Source organism: Lemur catta, chromosome 6 (assembly GCF_020740605.2).
Source record: "Lemur catta isolate mLemCat1 chromosome 6, mLemCat1.pri, whole genome shotgun sequence".
NCBI lineage: Eukaryota > Metazoa > Chordata > Mammalia > Primates > Lemuridae > Lemur > Lemur catta.
In genome coordinates this window covers 50,581,275-50,605,907 of record NC_059133.1, presented here as the reverse complement: position 1 = coordinate 50,605,907, position 24,633 = coordinate 50,581,275, and the positions used below count along the sequence as shown (strand labels likewise).

General features: G+C 38.0%; 1 protein-coding gene and 1 long non-coding RNA gene across 4 annotated transcripts in view; one reads left to right on the top strand and one right to left on the bottom strand.

The window, feature by feature from the left end:
- Positions 1-15,334, bottom strand: part of LOC123639577 — a 91,905-nt gene extending 76,571 nt beyond the window's left edge. Inside the window, exons 1-2 of the long non-coding RNA XR_006735767.1 lie at positions 15,237-15,334; positions 5,918-6,050 (exon numbers count right to left, since the gene is read on the bottom strand). This is a non-coding gene — a long non-coding RNA (uncharacterized LOC123639577). The remainder of the gene's footprint in view (positions 1-5,917; positions 6,051-15,236) is intronic.
- Positions 15,125-24,633, top strand: part of SLC16A7 (solute carrier family 16 member 7) — a 147,077-nt gene continuing 137,568 nt past the window's right edge. Inside the window, exon 1 of one of the 3 annotated variants that reach the window (XM_045553468.1) lies at positions 15,125-15,318. The gene's annotated coding sequence lies outside the window, so the exon portion shown is untranslated. Of the gene's footprint in view, positions 15,319-16,256; positions 16,307-24,633 lie in introns of those variants that run through there. The other 2 variants (XM_045553469.1, XM_045553470.1) reach the window with 2 other exon arrangements.

Below are 24,633 nucleotides of genomic sequence, written 5' to 3'. Positions count from 1 at the left end.
AGCAATAAAAAAAGATTTTGTTCCTAAGAAATAGGTAGCAGACACTTTCATCCAATCCTGAATTATAGATTTTATAGATTGCCTCCTTGGATTCTTATAAGGAAAATTTAAATGAAGGATGTTATGACTCAGTAAGGCAAATCATATTGCATACTTGAATCTCTTCTCAGACTATAGAAAGGTGGAAGAACATATGACTCCCCTAATCTCCAAATTGCCGTTTCCTATTACAACACTAATTTCAGGCAGGATTGAAAAATGTTACATGAGCTACAAGGTGTTTCTATAGTGGAAAAGCAAATATTTTATGCCTATGTTTCTTTTTTGAAAGTGCTTCCCAGAAGAATAGCCACTGTATTAGATTGGATGGGGAACAGAGACATTATCTTAAATAAATCTGTATTTCACCTTAACTTGTTACACCAGCTTCTAATGTGGTTTCTCTTTAGCCTTCACTTTCTAATCCTTCACCTTCTTCAAAGAATTTAACAGGAAGAAAGATAATACTGATGCCCTTACAAAGGATAAAATGCTGAAGTTGGAATAAGATTAGAGGTAGGGAAATCATTTGGAAGAGTATTGTAACCATCCAAGTGAAGCTTGATGAGGATTTGAATTAGGATTAGTTTCCATTATCTAAAAATAAACATTTTTTTATTCTTCATAACTTTTTTAGAGTAAGTTCTAGTAACAAAGGTGCTTCTTATCAAAAGGGTTTACAGTGTAATGAAGCAGTAAGCCATTTACATCTAACACTTATAGGGAGAAAAAGTAAGTGATAGAGTTACTAGAGTTGAGACATAAATTCATTTCATTTCATGAGTCCTGGAGCCTCTCTGTGATTACTCAGTGCACGTAGAGAACCTTAAAGCAATGAACTCTGAAAAGGAACGAGCTAGCTCAACTGATTGGAAAAGGCAGAAGGTAAAGCCCCAGAGCCAGGCAATGTGGAAACCGGATTAACACATCATGTCATGCAGCAGTGGTAACCCTCCTCAGGTGAGTATCAGATGTTCCTGAACAGACAAAAGAGCCATTTGCTGAGGGTTGCCCTAACAGCACTAAGGTGGAGTCAGCCTAAAATGCCAGGCATGATTATGAAGGGAGATAAAGTGTCAAGAGAAAGAAACAAAGTTGAGAGTTAAAAAAAATGAAAACACACAAAAAGCAAAAAAACAGTTATAAAGTACAAAACAAAACAAAAAAAACCTTAATCAGTAGCTGCCAAGGGCTGGTGGTAGAGTTAGTGGATTGACCACTTGACTGATTGTAGTGGTGATTACAGGGATGTACGTATTTGTCAAAATTCATAAGGCTATATATCTACAAAGGATGAATTTTCCTGTAAGTAAATTATACCATAAAGCCTGAGTAAAAAGTATTAAAAATAAACATGATTCACTTGGAAAGATGAGCACACTAATAGAAGTAGAAAAATATGTTGAGTGATTTTTTTAATACATATACTCAAAATTAAATTACGCAGGTGAGTTAAGAGATAACCAGAATTTAGAAAGAAGAAGGGGACTGAAATTCACATACTTGACTTGTTTTAAACAACTGGCTTAATGATACTATGTATTCTTTATGTGCAGGAATTTCACATAGTTCTGTGTCTTGAATGTGGATCTCAAAGAAAGATAAAGAAACTGCCTGCTTTGCATTTCTTTACTTGTTTCTAAACTATAATAGTATGTCACAGGTTGGTTTCTCCAGAAGCAAACAATGACATGTATTTAGTGGGCAAGGTGTTTATTAGAGAAGGGAAGGGGGAGTAAGCAAAATTGGGCAGAAGAAGAAACCAAACTGCGATAGAGACCCACAAAGCCTTGGCAAGCTAGGCATGGAGCTCTGAAGACAACTCAGGCTGTCCACATGGGCATCTATTGATACTGCCTTAACCAGTCCTGACAGTAGGCAGGTACATCAACCCTAGGCTCCCAAAGTGACCAGTATTGACCAAAATGGCAAGGCCTTTGCACCCCTTCCTTGCTTAATCACTAGATGCAGGTGAAGCAATTTGCTGCAGCTGAGTCAGACTCTGAAGGAGCCGGCGCTGGGGGATGCCGGCCATGGCACTCCCCACAGCAGGCCATTCTTTGAAGGGCATCTGGGTGGTGCATCCTTATGTCTATCACAATTCATCTTTTGTATCACAGCATCTAGTTCTCCATATATGTTCAAGAAGCCACTCCTGGTGGAGCAGGACTCTGGAGAGCCTCACTTCCTGAGGAGAATCTCAGGAGTGGAAGGTTAGTGAGACAAATGACAGCTCCTGCCACTTCAGTCCTGCTTGGAGCCACAGTTGGTAATCAACTGTCATCTTCTTCCTCCTCCACTATACATTCTAGGTTTCTCTCCTAGCTACCACCTGTCTGACCTCAGTGGCTCACCAGGTAGTGTGAACCAGATGCCTGAGCCCCTGGTGACCAGGCCCTTCTTATCCTGGTATTCATGTGCCCATTTACCATCATGACTGGGTAAGGGGGTATCAGCAGATGCCAGTGTAGCTCACCTGAGTTCCACTTGTATTCCTTCCTTCCCCCAGTGTGTGACAGCAGCCCTGTTTTCTCCTGATTATCAGAGTCAATTGCCCCTGCCAAGAAAGTGATTCCTTTTCTTTCCTGCTGGTCTTTGGATACAAGAAACTCAAAGTGCCCAGGCAGCAGCCATAGCTTCCTTCAGTGCAACAGTCACTGCAATCCTTGGAAAAGTGTGTCCTATTTGGAGGCCAGGAGCTCTAACACTGCAGAATCCAGAGTGGTTGGGACAGAAACACAAAATCTCTTAGTAGGTCATTGGGAGTGATAGTAAGTGGGGCCACTCCAACTTCTTGCTTCTGGAAATACAGTGCCATATTATAGCCACTGAGTTAGTACATACACTGCATTCTGGAGGACGGTGTCCCATCTTGCAGACTGTTGTCTCAGAGCTAGCACTCCAGCGATACCCTAAGCAGCGATGCCCTAAGCAGTCTATTGCAAAGCTCTATCAGGCCAGAAACCTCCGAATCCAGTAAGTACTAATGACCAGTAGATAACACAGTCACGGACTCTCTCCAGCATCTCCTTTTGCTGAAAAGTCCATTCCCTGATCTGATACGGTTTTATGTGTAATCACATGCCAGTAAATCACACACTCCATAAGCCCTCACATAATAGTTCTAGCTGAGATTCTATATGCAGAAAAGGCAAACTCATATGTGAAATATGTGTCTATTCTTGTGAGAATGAAATGCTGGTTCCTCCTTGATTGAAGGGGCCCAATATATAGTCAACTTGCTACAAAGTGGTCTGTTGATCTCCTTGAAGAATAGTGCCATATTAGGACTCTGCTTTGGTCTCTATTGCTAGGAAATAGAATACTTGGCAGAAGCAGTACCTAGATAAGTATTGGTAAGTCAGAGTCCACACTTTTGGTCTCAAGCATAGCTTCCATTTTTGCCTCATGGCTGCTTTGTTTATGTGTCCATCGTAACTGCACTAGAGTGGTCAAGGACAGAAGTTGGCTAACATTGACCCACTACTCACTCTGACTACTTGCTTGTCTAGTGACTCTTCTGCAGTGGATCCTCTCTGGTGGGCATTAACATGTGATAGAAACATCTTCACATTTTATGACCACTTCCCTATGTTCATTCATATATCTATACTCCAGCCGTCTTTGCCCCCCATAACCCTACCTTTTTTTCTTCCAGGCCATGACCAGCAGCCAGGTGATTTGCTATTTCCTATGAGTCTGTACATAGACTAACCCTGGGCCACATCATTGTTCATACAATGTGGATGACCAGGTACCACCTGAATCTTTTTCCATTAGCAAGATTGTTCCTCACCACTATTTTTTAAGGCTTACTCTTGAATAAGGCTGCTGCACTGACTTATTCATTAAGCAAATTTTGTCTTTCATCTTCTCTTTCAGATGGCTCCTTATATATATATATATATATATATATATATATATATATATTTATTACCACTGATAGCACCAACACAATAGAGACTGTTGGATTATTTCTCAATAAACAAGGCTGCTTGCACTACCAGGACCTTTCTTCCTCCGGGCACCACACAATGATGGCAGTTTTTCACATGCCTTGGCATGTGATCCTGAGTAGTATTTGCAGGTGTGAAATGTGCTATCTCCAAAATCAAAGAGGTAAACAGATGATATGCTTCCTTTTTCATGGTAGGAGGTGCAAAGTGTAAATAATTTATCTTTAATTTGGAGGAGATATCCTGGCACACCCTGAACCATTGAATTGCTAAAAATTTTACAGAAATGGAAGGTTTCTAAAGTTCACTAAGTTTATCTCCCACCCCCTGAAATGATGTATCTTGCCAAGAACTCCAGTGTGTTAGCCACCTCTTTCTCAATCAGGCTGATAAATATAATGTTATCAATGCAATGAAACAGTATCATGTTCTGTGAAATGTCTAGATGAGCAGATTTCTTCATACTATATCTTGCAAAAGGGCAGGAGAGTTAGCAAAGCTTTGGGGCAAAACTCTAAATCTATATTTTTTTCCATTTAATGTGAATGCAAACTGATTCTCACTTTCTTTTCTGATTGAAATATAAAATAATGTATTCACTCAATCAGTGATTCTATGCTACAAACTTGTAGCTGTATTAATCTGCTCTACTAAAGATACCATTTCTAAAATGGCAGAAGCAACTGGGCTACTACTTGGTTGATCTTGTGGTAGTTTACAATCATCTTTCAGAAATTATTGATTTTCGGTAAAAACCTGTTGAATGAATTAAAATAAAACATCATGGAACTGCCACCCTTGCCTCCTTTAAGGGTGGCACTAATCTCCTTGGCTCTTCCCCTCCTTCCCATATGTGATATTGTTTTTGATTTACTACATTGGCTGGAGGGGATCAGTTAGTTTCACAGGCTTCCATTTGGCCTTCTTACTGTAATACCTTTTACCTCAAAGACCAAGGCTCCAATATGGGAATTTCTCCAACTGTCCAGTTGCTACCAACTGCATGTTTGTGTCTTCTTAAAATTCATATGCTAAAAACCTAACTTACAATGTGATGGTATATGGAGATGGGGCCTTTGGAAGGTAATTAGGCTTAGATGAGGTCATGAGGGTGGAGTTCTCATGACAGGATTAGTGCCATCACAAGAGGAAACGAGAGAGCTAGTAAGCTCTCTCCCTGCCATGAGAGGACACAGCAAGACGGCCATCTGTAAACCAAGAGGGCTCTAAACAAATAACTTGACTATGATGGCACCCTGATCTTGGCCCTCTAGCCTCCAGAACTGTGAGAAATAAATGTTTGTTGTTTAAGCCACCCAGTCTATCATATTCCATTATAGCAGAAGAGATGCAGTTGAAGGAGAAGTTACAGAGACTCAAAGCGTGAGAAGACTCCAGGCTCTATTGCCTTTTGAAGATAGAGGGGCAATATTACCAGGAATTCAGGTGGCCTTAAGGAATGGAGAGATTCCCAGCTGATAGCTACCAAGGAAATGGGGACCTCAGTCCTACAACTGCAAGGACCTGAATTCTGCCAGCAACCTGAAAGAGCTTGGAAGTGGATTTTCTCCCAGATTGTGAGGCCCAGAGCAAAGGAACCAGCCAAACTCATTCCTAATTCTGACATACAGAAAAGCGAGTTCATAAATTTGTGTTGTGATAAGCAACTTAATTTGTGATAACTTGTTATAGCAGCAGTAGAAGAAAACTAATACCGACTTATGATTCCCTTGTAATCAGTAGAAAGCAGTGGAAAAGACATGAAGTAACTTCTGAGTGTAGGTAAACTTCCATCTGGTTCTTGGAGGGCTAGCTTTCAGTGTGCTGCCTTTTGGAACACAGATACTTTTCTATAAAAATCCCAAGTTATGTGGACAAGCCATGTTTAAGTGCTTCAAACAGGAGACCCAAGTGAGTCTTACCTTTGAGTCATTCCTGTCCAGGTACCAGACACGTGACTGAAGAATCCCCTACATGATATTAGGGGTCTGTGTTCCTGCATTCCAGTCTTCCCAGTTGAGGCTCCAGATACAATGGAACAGAGACAAGCCATACCTGTTCAGCAAACAAAAGGAATGAGCATGATACAATTGTTGCTGATTTAGACTACAATTATTTTTACAGAAAAAAGTAACTAGAGCAGAGAGAAAGGAGGAAAAAGCTCTTTCAAATAAAAAGAGGGATAATCTTTAAATATCCCATATCTAGAGTGGAAAAGAGATAAAGTTCTCTCCAGAATAGTTATGGGGAAGAAGTTCATTTTCAAATTAAAATTTGATTGAATTACAGAGAAAAATATTATTTTTGTATGTACTACTCTACAACTGGGTCTCTAGCTCCTTTATGATAAGTGGCCAAAGGTATATATCTAATTTTAACTGAATAAAAAATTTATTTAAAGTAAATTACCAGTGATATGATTAATTTTTCTATAGGAAACTATTTATGGATTTCACAATTGTCCAATTTGTCCTTTAAAACAATTAATGAGGTAAGTTTTTATTATTTTATTCCTGAAGGACTATTTATTTCCTAAATATGTATATATTTCATATATAATAATATGATCTTTTATTTCAATTAAGCTTTACAGTTTACAAAGCAATTCCATTTACATTCTGTGGTTGACTCTTCTTAATAACGAAATCAATTTGTATTGCTTACAAATGAAGTAAGGTTTAAACATTTTTTTGTCTTTGCTGAAGTAGTGCATTAAAAAGTGAAGTGCACAACAAGGCTTATACCCACTTATTCAGATACCTAATAAGAGATTCATTTTAGATACTATATTGCTTTTTAAATGAAAAATCACATGTTTTTTATTTTATATATTAAAAATTGAAGTTGATATGATAACACATCCACAGAAATATTTGTTTTAAAAATTCATAGAACCCAATAATAAAAATAATCCAAATATATATTAGCATGTGAATTAATAATGTATGATACTTCCATACAATGGTATACTACCCAACAATGAAAGGACCAAAGTACTGATACATTCATATAACTACATGAATAAACTTTTAAAATATATGCAGAACCAAAGAAACCAAATACAAAAGTGTACATATTTATGTATCATTCTACAGTAAGGAAGGTGGCTAATTTATGATGATAAAAAGCAGATCACTTATTTCTGGGGTGTAAGAAGGATTGAAGAAAAATGCAAGCAGGAACGGTCTGCCATGATCAGAAGGCTCTACATCTTGGAGCTGTGGTTAAGTGGGTTTAAAAATTTGTCAAAACTTATCACACTATTAGAAATTCATGCATTCTAATGTATGTGAGTTATTCTTCAGTAAAACTTATTTAAAATAAAATAAAGCTGGTATATTTTGCCAAAAAAATCCGCAATTTCTGTTTGAATCTTTGGTATTGTGAACAAAAGTCATTCTTCTTCATAAAGGCCATTTGACAAGAACTCCACATATCCTTTGGAAACATGTTTCTGTCTCTGAATAACCTTTCAATGCAACAACTAGTATTGTCTCTTGTAGTTTAAACTGAAAAAATTTATAAAGAATATCGCTTAGGAAACCCAATGCCCCAAAGTTTATGCTCTGGATGTGTATGTATATGCAAACATAATCATTTGATGAGTACTATCATAGCATTGACATCATAATGAGTATGAAAGTTAAAGAAATGGTGTACGGTTTGCTTGAGGGAATCACTACTTATATCTAAGAAGTTTATCACAGTGCCTGGAATATAATAGTTGCTTAAAAAATATGTCAAATGAATGAATGAAATTCAATGAAGATAGATATTGTAAAACCATCATTGGATTACATGACTCTGGACCTGCATTGACAAATGAAGTCCTGGTAGATGAAGAAAAAAAATTAACATACTTCAAGTGATCACATATATTACTAGGATTCAGCCCAAATCACTGGGCTAAATAGCAGAGGCACAAACAAATGGACCTGAAACATATATCACATTTGATGTAACAGATCTCATACACATTATTTCTTAGAAAAAAATTATAACAAGTGATAATTCAAGGTCACAATCATAAAACTCCCAGAAAAACAAACTAGCAGTAAGAAATTAACTTACATTATACAGTTATACCTCATTTTATTGAGCTTCACTTTATTGTGCTTCACAAATAATTATGTTTTTTACAAATTGAAGAAGGCTTGTGGCAACCCCACAATAAGGAAGTCTACAGGTGCCATCTTCCCAACAGCATGTGCTCACTTCATGTCTGTGTCACATTTTGTTAAGTTTCTCAGTATTTCAAACTTTTTCATTATTATTATATATCTGTTATGATATATCTGTGATCAGTGATATTTGATGTTACTATCGTAATTGTTTGGGGTTGCCAAGAATCATGGCCATTTTAAATGGCCATGGATAAATGTTATGTGTTCTCACTGCTCCACTAATAGTCTGTTCCCCCATTTCACTCCCTCTCCTTGGCCTCCCTATTCCCTAAGATCCAACAGTATTGAAATTAGGCCAATTAATAACCCCACAATAGCCTCTATGTGTTCAAGTGAAAGGAAGATTCGCATGTTTCTCATGTTAAATCAAAAGCTAGGTATAATTAAGCTTAGTGAGGAAGGAAAGTTGAAAGCCGAGACAGGCTGAAAGCTAGGCCTCTTGTGTCAAATAGTAAGCAAAGTTGTCAATGAAAAGGAAAAGTTCTAGAAGGAAATTAAAAGTGCTGTTCTGGAGAACATATGATAAGAAAGTGAATCAGCCTTATTACTGAGACAGAGAAAGTTTTAGTGATGTGTATAGAAGTTCAAACCAGGCACAACATTCCTAAAGCCAAAGCCTAATTCTTCTTCTCTTTCTCCTTCCCCTTCCCCTTCCTCTTCCTCCTTCTTCCTTCTCCTCCTTCTTCCTCCTTCCTCCTCCTCCTCCCTCCTCCTCCCTCCTCCTCCTCCTCCTCCTCCTCCTCCTTCTTTTTTTTTCCTGCGTGTAGGGAAGGGGAAGGGAAAATCCCAAAGCCTAATTCAGAGCAAGGCCCTAGCTCTTTTGAATTCTGTGATGGCTGAGAGATTTAAGGAAGCTGAAGAAGAAAAGTTCAAAGCTAGCAAAGGTTGGTTCATGAAGTTTAAGGAAAGAAACCTTCTCCATAACATAAAAGTGCAAGGTGAAACAGCAGATGCTGATGGAGAAGCTGCAGTGAGTTATCTAGAAGATCTATCTAAGATCATTGATGAAGGTGGCTACACTAAACAACAGATTTTCAATGTAGACAAAACAAGTCTTCTATTGGAAGAAGATGCCATATAGAACTTTCACAGCTGGAGAGGAGAAGTCAATGCCTGGCTTCAAAGCTTCAAAGGACAGGTTGACTCTCTGGTTAGGGGCTAATGAAACTGGTGACTTCAACTTGAAGCCAGTGATCATTTGCCATTTGGAAAATCCTAGGGCCATTAGTAATTATGCTAAATCTACTCTGCCTGTGCTTAATAAATGGAACAACAAAGCCTGGATGACAGCACATCTGTTTACAGCATGGGTACTGAATATTTTAAGCCCACTGTTGAGATCTATTACTTAGGGGAAAACAAAAGGTTTCTTTAAAAATAATGTTGCTTACTGACAATGCAGCTGGTTACCCAAGAGCTCTGATGGAGGTGTACAAGCACCTAATGTTGTTTTATGCCAGCTAACACCACATTGATTCTGTAGCCCATGGATCAAGGAGTCATTTCAACTTTCAGGTCTTATCATTTAAGAAATATTTCATAAGACTATAGCTGCCATAGACAGTGATTCCTTTGATGGATCTGAGCAAAGTAAATTAAAATCCTTCTGGAAAGGATTCACTATTCGAGATGCCATTAAAAATATCTGTGATTCATGGGAGGAGGTGAAAATAGAAACATTAACAGGAATTTGGACAAAGTTGATTCCAACCCTCATGACTGACCTTAAGGGGCTCAAGGCTTCAGTGGAAGAAGATACTGCAGATGTGGTGGAAACAGCAAGAGACCTAGAATTAGAAGTGGAGCCTGAAGATGTGACTGAATTGCTGCAATCTCAGTACAAAACTTGAACGGATGAGGAATTATCTCTAATCGCAAAGACAGTGGTTTCTCAAGATGGATCTACTCCTAGTAAAGACACTGTGAACACTATTGAAAGGACAGCAAAGGATTTAGAATATTATATAAACTCAGTTTATAAGGTAGTAGTAGGGTTTGAAAGAATAAACTTCAACTTTTGAAAGAAGTTCTACTGAAAGTAAAATGCTATCAAACAACATCGTGTGCTACAGAGAAATCTTTCTTGGAAGGAATTGTCAATTGATGTGGCAATCTTTATTGTTGTCTTATTTTAAGAAATTGCCACAACCACTACAGGCTTCAGCAGCCACCACCCTGATCAGTAAGCAGTTGTCAACATCAAGGCGAGACCCTACACCAGCAAAAAGATCATGCATGACTCATTGAAGCCTCCAATGATCATTAGCATTTTTTTAGCAATACAGTATTTTTAGTTAAGGTATGTACATTGCTTTTTTAGACATAATGCTATTTCACACTTAACAGACTACAGTATAGTGTAAACATAACTTTTATATGCACTGGGAAACCAAAAAATTCATGTGACTCACTTTATTGCAATATTCGCTTTATTGCAATAATTTGGAACTTAACTTGAAATATCTATGAGGTATGCCTGTATAGCAAAATGGCACAAAAATTCCTGGCAGAGGGAAAGTAGAAAAACAGTTCCTAAATGGAAAACAGAATGGCAAGGTGGCCTTAAAGTTAAGCAAAGAAACAAAGCGATAGATGCTGAAAACCCCCCTTACTGAGAAGTGTACATCCAGTTAAGAGTATTTTGCGTCAGACTCTCTTGTGACCTACCACGTATTATGTTAATACAAACAATGTCTAACCCTTCAAGGACATTCCAGGAACATGGCAAGTAATGCAAGTATTACAAATGAAGCAGGTAAATATGTGGTCACATTTTATAAGGTATCTTGATTAACATTACTCTCTAAAATATGAGAAGTAAATATTTATTTTTAGTTTAATAGAAAAGAAGTCTACATAAATATTTCTTCATTTTGTTAAGATTATGCATAAATTCTGTGGATCTTGGTACCCTTGAAGTACTTGTAAGAATCATAGAATTTTAGAAAGTGAAGCTAATTATTAAGGTATCAAAGTAAAGACCTATGAGTCAGAGAGGTTAAGGGGCCCATCCAAGACCAAATGTACAGGAAAAAGCACCAAAGCCTGGGTTCCATGGTAACACATTTAGCTATCATAGATTCATGTAATAAATTTATTAAGTATTAAATAAAAAGCCACTGTTTACAAAATCCCTGTCTGAAAACTTTACAGTCTATGATGAGAACTTTTAATCCAAGTTTCTAGTCTTATTCAGAATAATCAGAATATTCAGATGAAAGTATCTATAAGACACTAAAAGTATCTATAAAACACTCAGAATCTTTTAAGTTTAGCTTATTCATAATAACTAATAAAATGTAAAGTTAGAAAAATGCCCAAACAGAAAAGCATTTTTAATGGATAATTGACAGAGAGATTTTTGGAGCCCACAAAGTCTTTTTTTTTTTTTTTTGACAAAAGATCCTTCTGTGCTATTTTATGGTTATGGAAAGGCATACTGTATAGCAACATCCAATACAATCGATTTCTCTTCTTGATGTTTTGTAAAATTGGACTAGATTTTCATTTCCCCATAATTCTATGAGAGGTTTCCATAGAAGACACTTCCAAAGTAGCCTACATAGATGTTACTCAAGACATACACCTAGAAGCAGTAGAGAGATGTCTTTTATACTTTTATATATTCTATGAAACCAGGTCACAGCAATCATTTTCACAGCTTCTAGCCAGCTACAATCTCAGTCACAGTGTGTTGCCACTGGACGTCAGGTGCACATTTGTTTTCACTTAGGTGAAGGGAACATTGGGACATTCGGTCTTTTGTCCTTAGTTAAAACCAATCTATTGTGTGCAGTTTATACACACACACATACCTATTCCGGTTTCACAGAATCTCTTGCTATGAAAAGGCTGCTATGTGAATTTTAGGGTCATGAGAATATACTTTCAGCCTTGAATTAAGAACACATTACAGCATTGTCATAAGTTCGATGTTTCATTTGGTTTTATGCTATTATGACTTATAATCTTATTAAAATTTTATATTGGTCAGAATAGCTATGTTCTCAGGACAAATACAGCCTGAAATTCAGAGGAGGCTTAGCACATGGTTCCTTGCTTATACAACGTCCAGTGCAAGTCAAGCAATCCTTCATTGTTCAGTGACTCCATTTGGTAGCTCCTCCACCAGAAACATGGCCCTGCGGCAGGGAGAGGGAGGGATGAAGGAGGCACAATGGGTCTTAACTCTCTTTACCAGACATTATACATGTCACTTCCACTCATATTCTATTAGTTAGAACTACATAGTTTCATGACCCCAATATAACTTGGGAGAGCGGAGTCATGCGGATCATGGATATTGTGAAAATGTGGAGTCATGAGGATCATGGATATTGTGAACACCAGCAGCCTCTGCCATATATCTGTTGCTTAAAGTCACACTGTTATCTCTTTCCCCCACTTGGCAAACATTAATGATTATCTTTCTATATGCAAGATTTTGTGGTGGATATTAGATGATTCCAGAGATGAAGAAAATGTCATCTCTACCTTCAAACATCCTAACAGATTTGAGAGATAGATAAAAACATATTATAATATAGTCATGCTGGGAAGCAGAAAGAAAATATCCCAAATAGAGACATAAAACATGTTTTATGGGAAAGAGCACAGAGGAAGATGGAATTCACCCTTATTGATTAATAAGGAATCTATGAAATGCTATAGAGGTGATGACATATTTTCTGAACATTAGAGGAAAAAAAGGTTTAGATAAGTTTGATATAAAAAAGAAGGGAGGAAATGAGAAAAGACAGAAAAATGTGAGGAGACATGGCATGACTGAGGACTGAAGGAGGGACAAAGAACCTGTAATACGAGGATGTGGGTATGTAGTGCACATTTGAGTTTTATTAGTTTGTGTTATGTATATATTTGCAGTTTGCTTATTTGTGGAACATGAATTGGTAGAATATTAAACATATTGCTGTTCTTTGTTTCTCCCATTACTATTTCACCTTATGAATAGAAATCAAGACAAACTTTTTACTAGAGCATTCCAAGTTCTGATCATACAGTTTAATTTTTCCCTATATTGTGTTTTTCCTCAATTTCTGAAAAATATTAAGTTATAAGTCATAGGATAAATCGACTGGATTTATTCCTACCTAATTCTCCTTTCATATTCCTTTCTAATCCAATCAAGTATTTATATAGCACGCCTATCTATAGCAACAAGTTAATTTAGAAATGAGTTTCCAAATACTAACTCTGTGGGAGTAGGTAAATTGGACTCGGAATTTTAATTGTTAGAAAAACAAGACTTAAAAAGAAAACTTGCTGAGGTTATGATATAATGCTATGAGTAGTGATGTTTGGGCATTTGGCAATGGGTTAAATAGGTCAAGAGTATGGGACAGACCAAAGAACAGGACAAAAAAGAAAAATCAAAGAGAAGAAAAAGGGAGAATAAGGTCAAAAATCAGGAATATGTGGTCTTTCTTCTTCCTCTTTGAAAAAAAATAAAAGTGATGAATGAGCAGTAAAAATGCCAATAGCAAACACTCAAGAACATGACCTTGAGACATGCCTTTATGTTGTTTTTTCCCCCCAAGTTTAACATTCTTTTTTGTCATTGAAATGGAGTGATCATAGTCACTCCTAGACACTGCATCATTATCAAATGCCCATTATATCTTAAAGAAATGTTTATTTATGCATTTTTGGCTTTAAAAATATAAAATCCTTTCTAGAATTTTCCTGCCATTTTTTAGTTTTCAAACTAATGCTCTTTCTGTAAAATTGTCTTCCAAACATTTGCAGTTATTAAGTGGCACCATTTATTCATCCCTTATTATTTATGAGCCAGTTCACATATATTATCTCATTTAAATCTTATGACAATAAAAAGCTAATATTATTTCTATTTTGTAGCTGCAGTGAAATTCAAATTTCGTCCATGACTATGGACTAGCTATGGCAGAAATAAGTGGATACAGTGACTTAATCTCTCTATATCTGTTTCTAAATTTGTAAAATGTGACTAGTCATAGAACACATCTAATAGGATTATTGTGAAATCAAGGGGAAAAAGCCAGTTAACCTGGCAGAAAAATGAGTTCTTAAATACAAACCTACACTTACTCTTCTGGACAGTTTCTTTTTCTAATGGCAACTTAAAAGATATTAAAGAAACCCAATCTTAGGAGTTGCTTAAATGTTAACTTCCAGCCCTTCTTCTTTCCAACTTCCCCAAGAAACATACTTTAGACAGGGGAAGCAACCAATGACTGTGGAATTACCATTCCTAGCACTATTCATTGTCAAATAAGCAAATTCTGTTTTGAAGAATTAAATAATCTGGGAAACTAAGAATGAAATGAAAGGAATTATTTACAAATGATTTTTTAAAAGTTCTTTTCTATTTTCAATGTCTTCTGGCGCTGTTTTCTATACCCCCCCCCCCCATAGTGTAAATTTTACTTTTCCCTTGTAGTGATCAGGTTGGTGAGCCTAATCTCCAACACTGCCCTGTCCCCCTTCCCCACCAAAAGGCCTCTATTGAAAAATGGCTCAACTTTCCCTCCCAGCTCTCAATGAGGATCTATCTTCCAGTCTCCCTGCATCCTGCCAGCAGACTCTTTTCTTTTTGCTTGCTTTCCTCTCCTGCAGGTTGCACAACTCCCTGTGGTATCTAAACGGAACTACCCCACGCCAGGCTCCCAGGTTAGGCTTCAAAGTATTTCCCATAAAACTTGTCAAGACCGACTGGAAGGACAGATCTACCTGTCCTTTGGCTCTCTCTTTGGGCCAAAACTAAAATCCGAAGTGGAGAGCCATAAAATATCTATAGCGTTGGCGGCCGCTCGGAGCATGCTCAGTCTCTCCAGTCGCCGGGAGACGGTTTCTCCCCCCGCCCCCCCCCCCCGGCTCCCCCCGGGCCGTCCTCCACCCCGACCTGCCCTGCGCCCACCCTCCACCCCCGGCGCCCGCTCCCGGGCACCCACGAGGGCGTTCCGCAGCCGCGCCTCCCCGCCCCGCCAACGCCTCCTCCTCGGGCCGCGGCGGGCGAGGACACGTCAGGGGACATAAATAAATAAATAATTCCATTCACCCGGTGACAGCGAGGCGAACCGGCTGCAGCTCGGGTGGAACGGAGAGCTGCAGCGCCCACCCAGCGCCGGAGACCAGATAAAGTAAGTACACCCCGCGAGGAAGGGAGGAGGAGGAGGAGGAGGAGGCGCCGGCGGAGAGGAAGGCGAGCGCGCGTCTGCGAAGCGAGCCGACAATCGCGCCAAAGCAGAGTTTGCCAGCGAGTCCTTATATAGACAGAAATACCCGAGGCTGCCACTGAAGTAGAGCTCGCGTCGGCCGAGCGCGCGGGCCGCGGCGCGGGAGCTGCCGGGGGCCCGCGGGGACCCGGGCGGGGAGCGTCCGTCGTGCTTCAGTCCACGAGGCTCTCACGCTCTCGGCTTTTGCACCGAGACTCGGCTTGGCGCGGTGCTCGCCACTTTCCCTGGCCCCCCGGGGTCCGGGGCCGGGTCCCGCCTGGCGTCTCCAGTGCGCGCCTCACCAGCATCCCGCCCTGGGCCCCCTGGGGTGGCGTCGCGTCATTGCCGCAAAGGCGGCAACGAGGGCGGTGAGAGTGTGCGTGAGGAACGTCTCCTCTTAGCAGATGACCGGGGCTGGGAGAGGCTTGGAGGAGGGCACGGGAGAGGGTTGTCTTCCTTCCTTTTCGGTATCTAGGAAGGATGACGAGGGTGGAGGCGGATGGAAAGGTATATGCGGGCCAGGCCTGCGCCCGGGCAGCAGGGTGCGCCGACTTGGCGGGGCTGAGGAGGGCCCGCGCCACCCGGCGTCACGCTGCGCTTCCTGGGCTGCTGCGCCGCGCTGGGGGCGCCAGGCCGGGCCAGGTGGCGCGGGAGGCTGCTGCTCGCCCACGTGCGAACTGCCGCCTTTCTCAGCCTCTCCACCCCGCCTTCTCCTCTACTTCCGTGAAAAGGATTGCAGACTGCCCTGACAAGGGCGGTCGTGCTCAAGGCCACTTTTCCTGGTGGGGCTGTGGAGGGCATTTTGTGGTTCGAACTCCAGGGAAATTACAATTAAAAACACACACACCCCACAGGAGAGGAAAGGAGGACCGGTTTCCCTACAAGTGTTTCTTTGACTCTCTTCACTGGAGAAGTAAGTAGGACTGGGCTGGATTGAGTGAGGGCTGGCTAGAGGCAAATTTTATGTCCTCTTGTCTTCTGGGGTCCAAAAAGAGACGCAGCAGAGGAATAAAATAGCAGACAATGAGGAGGTGAAGTGAAAAAGATTTACAAGAGTAAATCATGGGCACTAGCTCCCCTGTCGTGGCATCCCATGCTTCATGGCTAAACCCAGTCAGAAATCAGACAGTTACAAAGTTCTAAACAGGTTGTTAGCTTGCATATGCTGCCATTGGAACCACAAGTATTAAGTGTGCATTTAGGGGAGTGTGGCTGAAAAATCAGAGTTGAGTGGGGTCTGCAGAGGGCAGATGAGGGTTGAACAGGATGATTCATGTTTAGCCCAAGTGAAGCAATCCTTGCTCCACTTTCTGCTTCTAAGCACGTTACATTTAAAGCAATCTAGGTGAGGGGGTAACTGAAGGATCCTAGTGGAAGGCAGACATTATGATCATAAGCAACTCAGTGTATTGTGTAACAACTCAAAAAGTCAGAAACTGCTTTTTTTTGCAAATATTCACATCAACAGTTTACTACATACTACTTTTTACCCCAAGGAGTGTTAATGATGGTAAGTGATCTGAAAGCTTAGCAACCCTTTCCCAATGTTCAACTTAGAGCATCCTTCTATAAATGCTGATTATTTCTAGACATGCATTTACTTTTTAATAATATCTGGCTTAGATTTTTGGCCTTGAGCCCCTTTAAAGGGAAGGATGGCAAAGTGATCTAAGGAAATCTCCCTGTCCAGAGTCATGGATATGAAATAAAAGGGCATACCCTGAATTTGCTTTTAATTCTGTATTCATTCACCAAACATTTCTTCAGGCATTCAGATGGAAAAAGGGAATTAACTTTAGAATCAGTAAGAACTAGACTTCAAACTTGGTTCTGCACTTTTATAAGGTTGATTAATTATTTAACAGTCTGTGCTTCATTTTTTTCTCTTCCATAAAATGAGATTGGTTGTACTCACTATGAAGTGCTATTGTGAGGAGAGGAATAAAGTGTATGAAAAACATCGAGAGTATAGACTAGCTATTTTTGAGTAATTGAGGGGTATGTGCCTTCATGTATCAGCTATAATAATCAAGAATAAGGGAAAAATTAACCACAAGTTAAACAAATTGAATTTGACTATCATAAAACTAGTCCAGCTAGAGCTGAACTCATTGGTACTTGGGTGCACCAGTGACATTCTCAACATACTCTCAAATATCAGTGTTGATAATGATGCAAATATTTTTGGAAATAATTTTCCTGACCTAATAGCAAAACTCTTGCAAATGTTTTCATTAACATTCATTGAAATCTCAAAGGATTTCATGAAAATCCTATAGGACAATTGAATGACAGCTACAAGATGCTGGCCTAAAGGTATTTTTGCTAAAGGTTTTGTGCAGTTAGGAGAGTTCCACAAAAATATATATGTGGTTCAATTATAGAAACCCATAATTAATTTTTAGTAATACTTGGCATTAAAATAGCAACTTTCATTTGAAAATATTTTGTGTAAGTGGTGAACACAAATGAAATATTTTAGATAAAGATCTGTATAAAATGTTGGTACTTTATAGAAAACATTTTATTTCAAACATTTGCTATTCCCCATCTAATAACATAATGATATGTATTATTATTAATTAGTTTTTATCTCTAACAGATTCTTATTAAAGCCAGTATGTGGGGGAATGGTACTTTATAAAACGAGGCTGTCCTACTAAGTACTTATTCAAGATCTATTTCTTTTGGAACTAGATTAGATATGAATACATGATAAAAGAAAAAGCATGCACTTGACAGGTTTCTAAGGGATGAACTATGTTTATAATATTTACCTTATTTTAAAATTGATTTTCAAAAATTCCAGAATCCGAAGTTCTATCAATTATTCTCAAATACACAAAAGGTGAATTTAGTGATAAATAGTGTTAGGTGACATTGTTTCTGAACAGATGGGATTATTGGCATTTTGGGTGGAACACTTCATTGTATAGGAATGCCTCTTTCATTTCAGGACATCATTTAGTGTCTATGACCTGTTTTAGTCACTTAAGGCTTCTATAACAAATTATTATAGACTAGATGGCTTATAAACAAAATAAATTTATTTCTCACAGTTCTGGAGGCTAGAGACCTGAAATCTCAGTGCTGGCATGGTTGGATTTTGATGAGGGTCCTCTTCTGGGTTACAGAGTGCTGACTTCTTGTATATTCACATGGTGATAAAAGGGTCAGAGAGCTCTCTGTACTCCCTTTTACAGGGGCATTAATCAATCTCATTCATGAGAGTTCCATCATCATGACCTACTTACCTTCCAAGGCCCCACCTCTTAATACCATTACCTTGGGGGTTGGGATTTCAGCATATGAATTTTTAGGGGACACATTCAGTCCATAACATGACCTCTGTTTTCTGTATGCCAATGGCTTTCCCTCAGTCATTATAACAGTCAGAAACATCTCTCTATATTTTAATACACCTCTTAGTGGAATGCATTAGATATGGTTGAAAACTATTGGCCAATAGGATCAAATTGAGAATGTTAAAGGAAATTATTCTTGAGATCAGAGTATCTTCAAATAAAATAAAAATCATTTGTTTTCTGTTAAAGGATTAAAAGAAAAATCTTGTATGAACATATTTATATTTGAAAGAATGAGTTCTTTATTGGTAAATATTAACTTTAATAACCAGGCTATCATTGACTTCCTAGGCTCCAAATCTTCATTTGCTTTGAGCCATCAACAATCTTTGGCAATGCTGGTGCTCAGTGGTTCTTGAACTCCTTTTTTGGCTTCCTTGTGCTCTTTGTTCTCTTTCTTCTCTACTGCTCAGTTGCACCTCCTCTCTTGCTCTCCTTTCACCTCCTAATTGTTAAATTTTGTGTTATTCAAATTCTCTTTGGAGTTTTTCTTTTGTCTGTATGCAGTCGATTGGCAAAACTCATCTGTTCTTGACCTCCACTTTCACCTGTGTAGGAATAACTTCCAGGCCATTGCCTGCAGCCCTGACTTCCCTCAAGTTGTAGACATTTCTAGACACTTCCAAATGTCTGTGGGACAGCTTCTTTTTACTGTGCTGCTGACACCGCCAATACTCTGAACTTTCTTTCCTTTTGTTCTCCCTCCCCCATTTCTTTTGTTTATATCAATATCATTCTAGTCTAGACACTTTTGAAACCCCCCTCTTCCTGGCCTTACATAAACCCAAAAATAATGGATGTGTATATGTCAAATCTACAATAAAGTGGGATTTTTAATAAAGCCTATAACATATTTCAAGCCATAGAATACAATCCTTTAACAACTATTTATTCACCTATTGTGTTCTAGAAACTGTTTTAGATGTTAGAGAGATGGTTGTGAATATAACATGCAAGTCTCTGTTAGTCTTAACTTACACAACTAAACATGTCCTCAAGGCAAGCTTAAGCAATTTATGTCCTTGAGCCAATGTTTTGTAGACTTCCATTGTCATCTCTCTGTAGTCTCTCATTCTGTAGTTCTCTCTTTTCTCTCTTCCCTTTTTTTCTCCATCTCAATGTCACATGTTGGATCAGAGACTTTGAAGATAAGCAAATAAATGTCAATGGAATTTTGATTAGCTACTTCTAAGCTGTTTGAACAAAATCAAGATATGTAAACTGTCAGAGTCCCATTTTCCTCATTTGGGCAACAATAAAACTTATTTCATGAGTTGTCGTTGGAGGGTAAATAAATAATACTGGTAACCAATGTATGGTAATCACAATCATTTGATTTTTATCCCTACCTATGTTTTTGTTATGTTTTTAGGCAGAACTTTATTCCTTAGAAATTCCATCTGTACACAAGTATTTATGAGTTATTATATTGCTGTTCCCAGCCTGAGCCAAGTCGGAAGTTCAGAAAACAAACAACTCATTGAATGTACAATAATGTATATCTTTTCAATATGTACAAAATTCTAGTTTCTGGCACATATAAGAGAAAACTCAAGTACTGATACTGATGATGCAAAAATATATAAGTGCTGTTGAATGTTTCACTTAGGTACAAAGTTAGTAATATCAATTGGGAATACTTCCTAAGGGAATTTTAAGATACGAATTCCTTAGTTTTCATTTAGATATAATGGTGCATGTAAGCACATTGAAAAGCTACCACAAAGAGAAAGACTAATAATTCTGTTACCGTGACATAGAGATGTTTGTTCATATTAAGACACAAAACATATGCCAACATAATTATTGATACTATTTAAGTGCCTCCTAGTGTTTTCTCTTTTATTTATAGTATCTCTTATTCTCATTATTACCATGTAAGATAGATTACATTCATTTGTAGACAGGGAGAATAAAGACCCAGCAAGATGAAGCTGCCCATTAGAGTACCCCAAGAGTCAATACCTAAGCAGATGTTTCAATGCAGGTAAGATGCTAATGGCTCTAGATCTTGCTTCCATATCATAAATCAATTAAAATCAGTAAATAATTAAGCATTGCTATATGAAATACTCTTCAAAAATACCTGGAAAAATATGTATAAGATGTCTTTCCTGACCCCCCACCAAGAAGACTGTAATTTCAGAGACGCGTGTGTGTGTGTGTGTGTGTGTGTGTGTGTGTGTGTATTCACTAACCAAAGGTACAACCCACAGTAGGATTAAGTGTCAAAATAAATGATAGAGAACAAGATCAGCCGGGACAGAGGTTGACCAAGTATAGTCCTTGGGCCAAATCTAGTCTGCTATTTTTATAAGTAAAATTTTATTAATATTTGAATACTGCCACACCTCGTTATTTCCCTATGTTCTGTGGTTGCTTTCCTGCTGCAGGGCAGAGTTGAGTAGTTGTGACTTAGCCTGCAAAGCCTAAAATATTTCCTACACTCTAGAGAAAAATATTTGTTGAGCCCTGCTCTAGGATTTTAGAAGAGGGAGACTTACTCTGTGATGGAGGAATCAAAGGCTTTAATGAAAGAAATGGAATTTGTTTTGGAGCAGAGAGATGGATAGTTTTTGGTTAAGTGAAGGGAGAAGGTGGTCATTGTAAGTATAACAAAACTCAAAATTGAAATTATACACATGCATAAATACAAAAGTCTGCTGAAGACTAAGGATCATATTTCTATATATAATTTATATAATGCTATCACCATTTGTCTATGGGTGTACTTTTTTGTAAAAATTCATCTACAACACTGATTCTTAAACTTGAGAAAACACTTGAATCAACTGATGAACTATTTAAAATGAAAGTTTTATTTTATTCAGTAAACTATGATGCTAAAGTTTAGTCCATGTGGAGAATCAGTGATCTGGGATATTTATTCATTTGATAAAACTGATTATTTTCTTTTGAGGGGAGAGACTTTTTTCCTCCCATGTTGTCTCTACTTTCATAAAGTGCAGAAGTGCTGGACATAACACTAATAATTTTTTCTAATCACTAGTTGCAATAAAATGAATACTAGATATTGAGCACACAACTTAGTGCTAACACTGGACCAAGAACTTTTCCTACTTTATTTCATTAAAAACTTACAGTAGCCCAATGAGGTAAATACTATTATTCCCATTTTACAGAAGAGAGCACTAAGCAACATTCGAACAGATCAAATAATTGGTATAAGACTGCAAAACAAGTAAGTAGATCCTCTTTGTACAATATGACCAAGAAATTGGCACTTTCAAAACAAGAAATTTTGGAGTTATGACATAGATAGGAATGTACATTCAGAAATTTAAAAAAGTGAATATGCCAGTTTGCTTCATCCTGTGACTTACTTCTTTTCTATTCAAAGCATTGTGCTGTTTTTTTAAAAAAGTTGAGTCAGCTTTCACTCTAAATGCTTCTGCAAATTTTTATTGAAAATACTGAGTTTTTATGGAAGCAGACCTTTTTGTATCCTCTGTTTCCTTTCTGTCTCTGTCACTTTCTGCCCACAGCTATGTTTCTATTTACCTCGTCTCTTAATGTTGTTATTTGTAATTTCCTCTTTTTTTCTTCCTTTTCCTCTAGTATCTCTTCCTAATATTTATATAGGCCCCTGTTTCCTGTTGCATAGTGTCTGTAATGTAGCTGTGAAGTGCTTGAATGCATTTTTCTAAAGTAGCAACTGACTAGCTTCTTTATCTGAACTTAAAAAGGGGCAGATACTGCGGAACTATTTGCATATCACTAATGGATATAACAAAATAATAAGTAGATAGGAAAAGCTGAATAATTGAGAAGAAGCCACAGGGAATCTAAGAAAATGTGTGTCTGTTGTCCCTGGTGGGCCATATTAGCATCTCTGTGGAGAGTATCCTGGCCTCTTGTTTCATGGCGGGGAAGGGACATTAATTACACACAATAATGACCTGGTACAGAGGATTTACAGACATCAGATCTGAAGCTCATATAAAATTATTGCCTTTTTTATTATTAATTTTCTAAGTAATATATGCTGCTAATTTAAGAAAAAAATACTTCAATGAGGAAACATGACTTTTTATTTTGTATTTTTTGTTAATAACATATGTTTGTTATTCTGCCTCATAAGATAACTAGATTTATTACCTACATTTGTTTTCAAATGTTCCAAAAAAGAAAAGGGAAGAGACACTTCTAAAAACATGTCACTAACTTAAGAAATATCTTAATTTAAATGCTTAGAAACCTAATTATAACTGTTCATTAGGACACTTCAGTATTTATGATCGAAATTATTATGCATATCTAGTCTATAATTTTCATTTAAGAGTGAATATTCCATCCAACTCTTTAAATCTACAAGCTATTTTAAATTATTTCACATTTTATTAGGCTTCTCATTTTATTGGCTCTTGTCTTGAAGCAATAATACTTAATGCCCGCCCGCTCAGCTATACATTCAGATAATGACTTGTGGTCTATTAAATCTAAATTTAGGGCTGTGTGGGGTGGCTCACATCTGTAATCCCAGTGCTTTGTGAGGCCAAGGTGGGAAGATCTCTTGTGGCCAGAAGTTCAAGATGAGCCTGGGCAACATAGTGAGACCCTGTCTCTACAAAAAATTAAAACAAAATAAAACAAAACAATAACTAGTGTGGTGGTGCTTGCCTGTAGTCCCATGTACTTGGGAGGTTAAGGAGGGAGCCTAGCTTGAGTGCAGGTGTGGTTACACTGATCCATGAACACACCACTTCACTCCAGCCTGGGCAACAAAGCAAGACACTGACTCTTAAACAAAAAACAAACAAACAAACAAAAAACTCTTGTGTTATCCTGGATAGAGCTGCAGCCCATTCTACTAAGTGAAGTATCACAAGAATGGAAAAACAAGCACCACATGTACTCACCATCAAATTGGTATTAACTGATCAATACTTAAGTGCACATATAGTAATAACATTCATTGGGTGTCGGGCAGATGGGAGCAGGGAAGAGGGGATGGGTATATACACACCTAATGGATGTGGTGCGACTGTCTGGGGGATGGACACTCTTGAAGCTCTGACTCAGGTGGGGCAAAGGCAATGTATGTAACCTAAACATTTGTACCCCCGTAATATGCTGAAATAAAAAAAATAAAAAAACAAGAACAAAAACCTAAATTTAAATATATAATTTTTTGGTACTCTCTTGTTATCTGAAGGATTTTCAAAAGAGTCTACGCCCTCCTATTTTTGGAATTGGGAAAGGGAAAAGAGAAGGCAGTTAACAAACTTATTGCTAGGTGCGTGTCAAAAATATGGTCAGTCACAGGGGCTTTTATGTGTCTCACCTCACGCAATCCTAAAAGTCATCCTCTGATAACCTCAACATCCTTGTAATTGGCATTGCTATCACTGATTTAGTATGGCTCAGGTGGGTTAGGTAACAATGTTCTATTGCCAAATAGAGCACTTTCCTGTGTATTCCATGTTGTCTTCCCAGGTTGAGTTGAATCCTCCCTCTTTGCACATACAATTTGTAGAAGAGGGAAATTATGGGGACAGTATAAGAGAAATACTTAGGATTCTCTCCTTTTAAAATGTGCAACTTACTTTTAAATGTGTGACATGTTTTTAAATGTCAAAATTACACCTAAAAGTCTTCCTCAAGGAACAAAAGACAAAGTAAAAAGGACAAGAAACATGTTGGCAATACTTTATTTTGCCACTCTTCCACATACGTAATTCTTCTTTAAAAAATGTTAACTCTACGAACTATATGTTGGGACTGACATTATTAAATAGTACCAAGAAATCAAGCAGACACAGGTAAAACTATTGAAATAGGGCTATGTTTAAATAATTGGGGTTTGAATATTGTTTTCCTCTTCTTTTGAGTACTTGATTATACTTTACTAAAC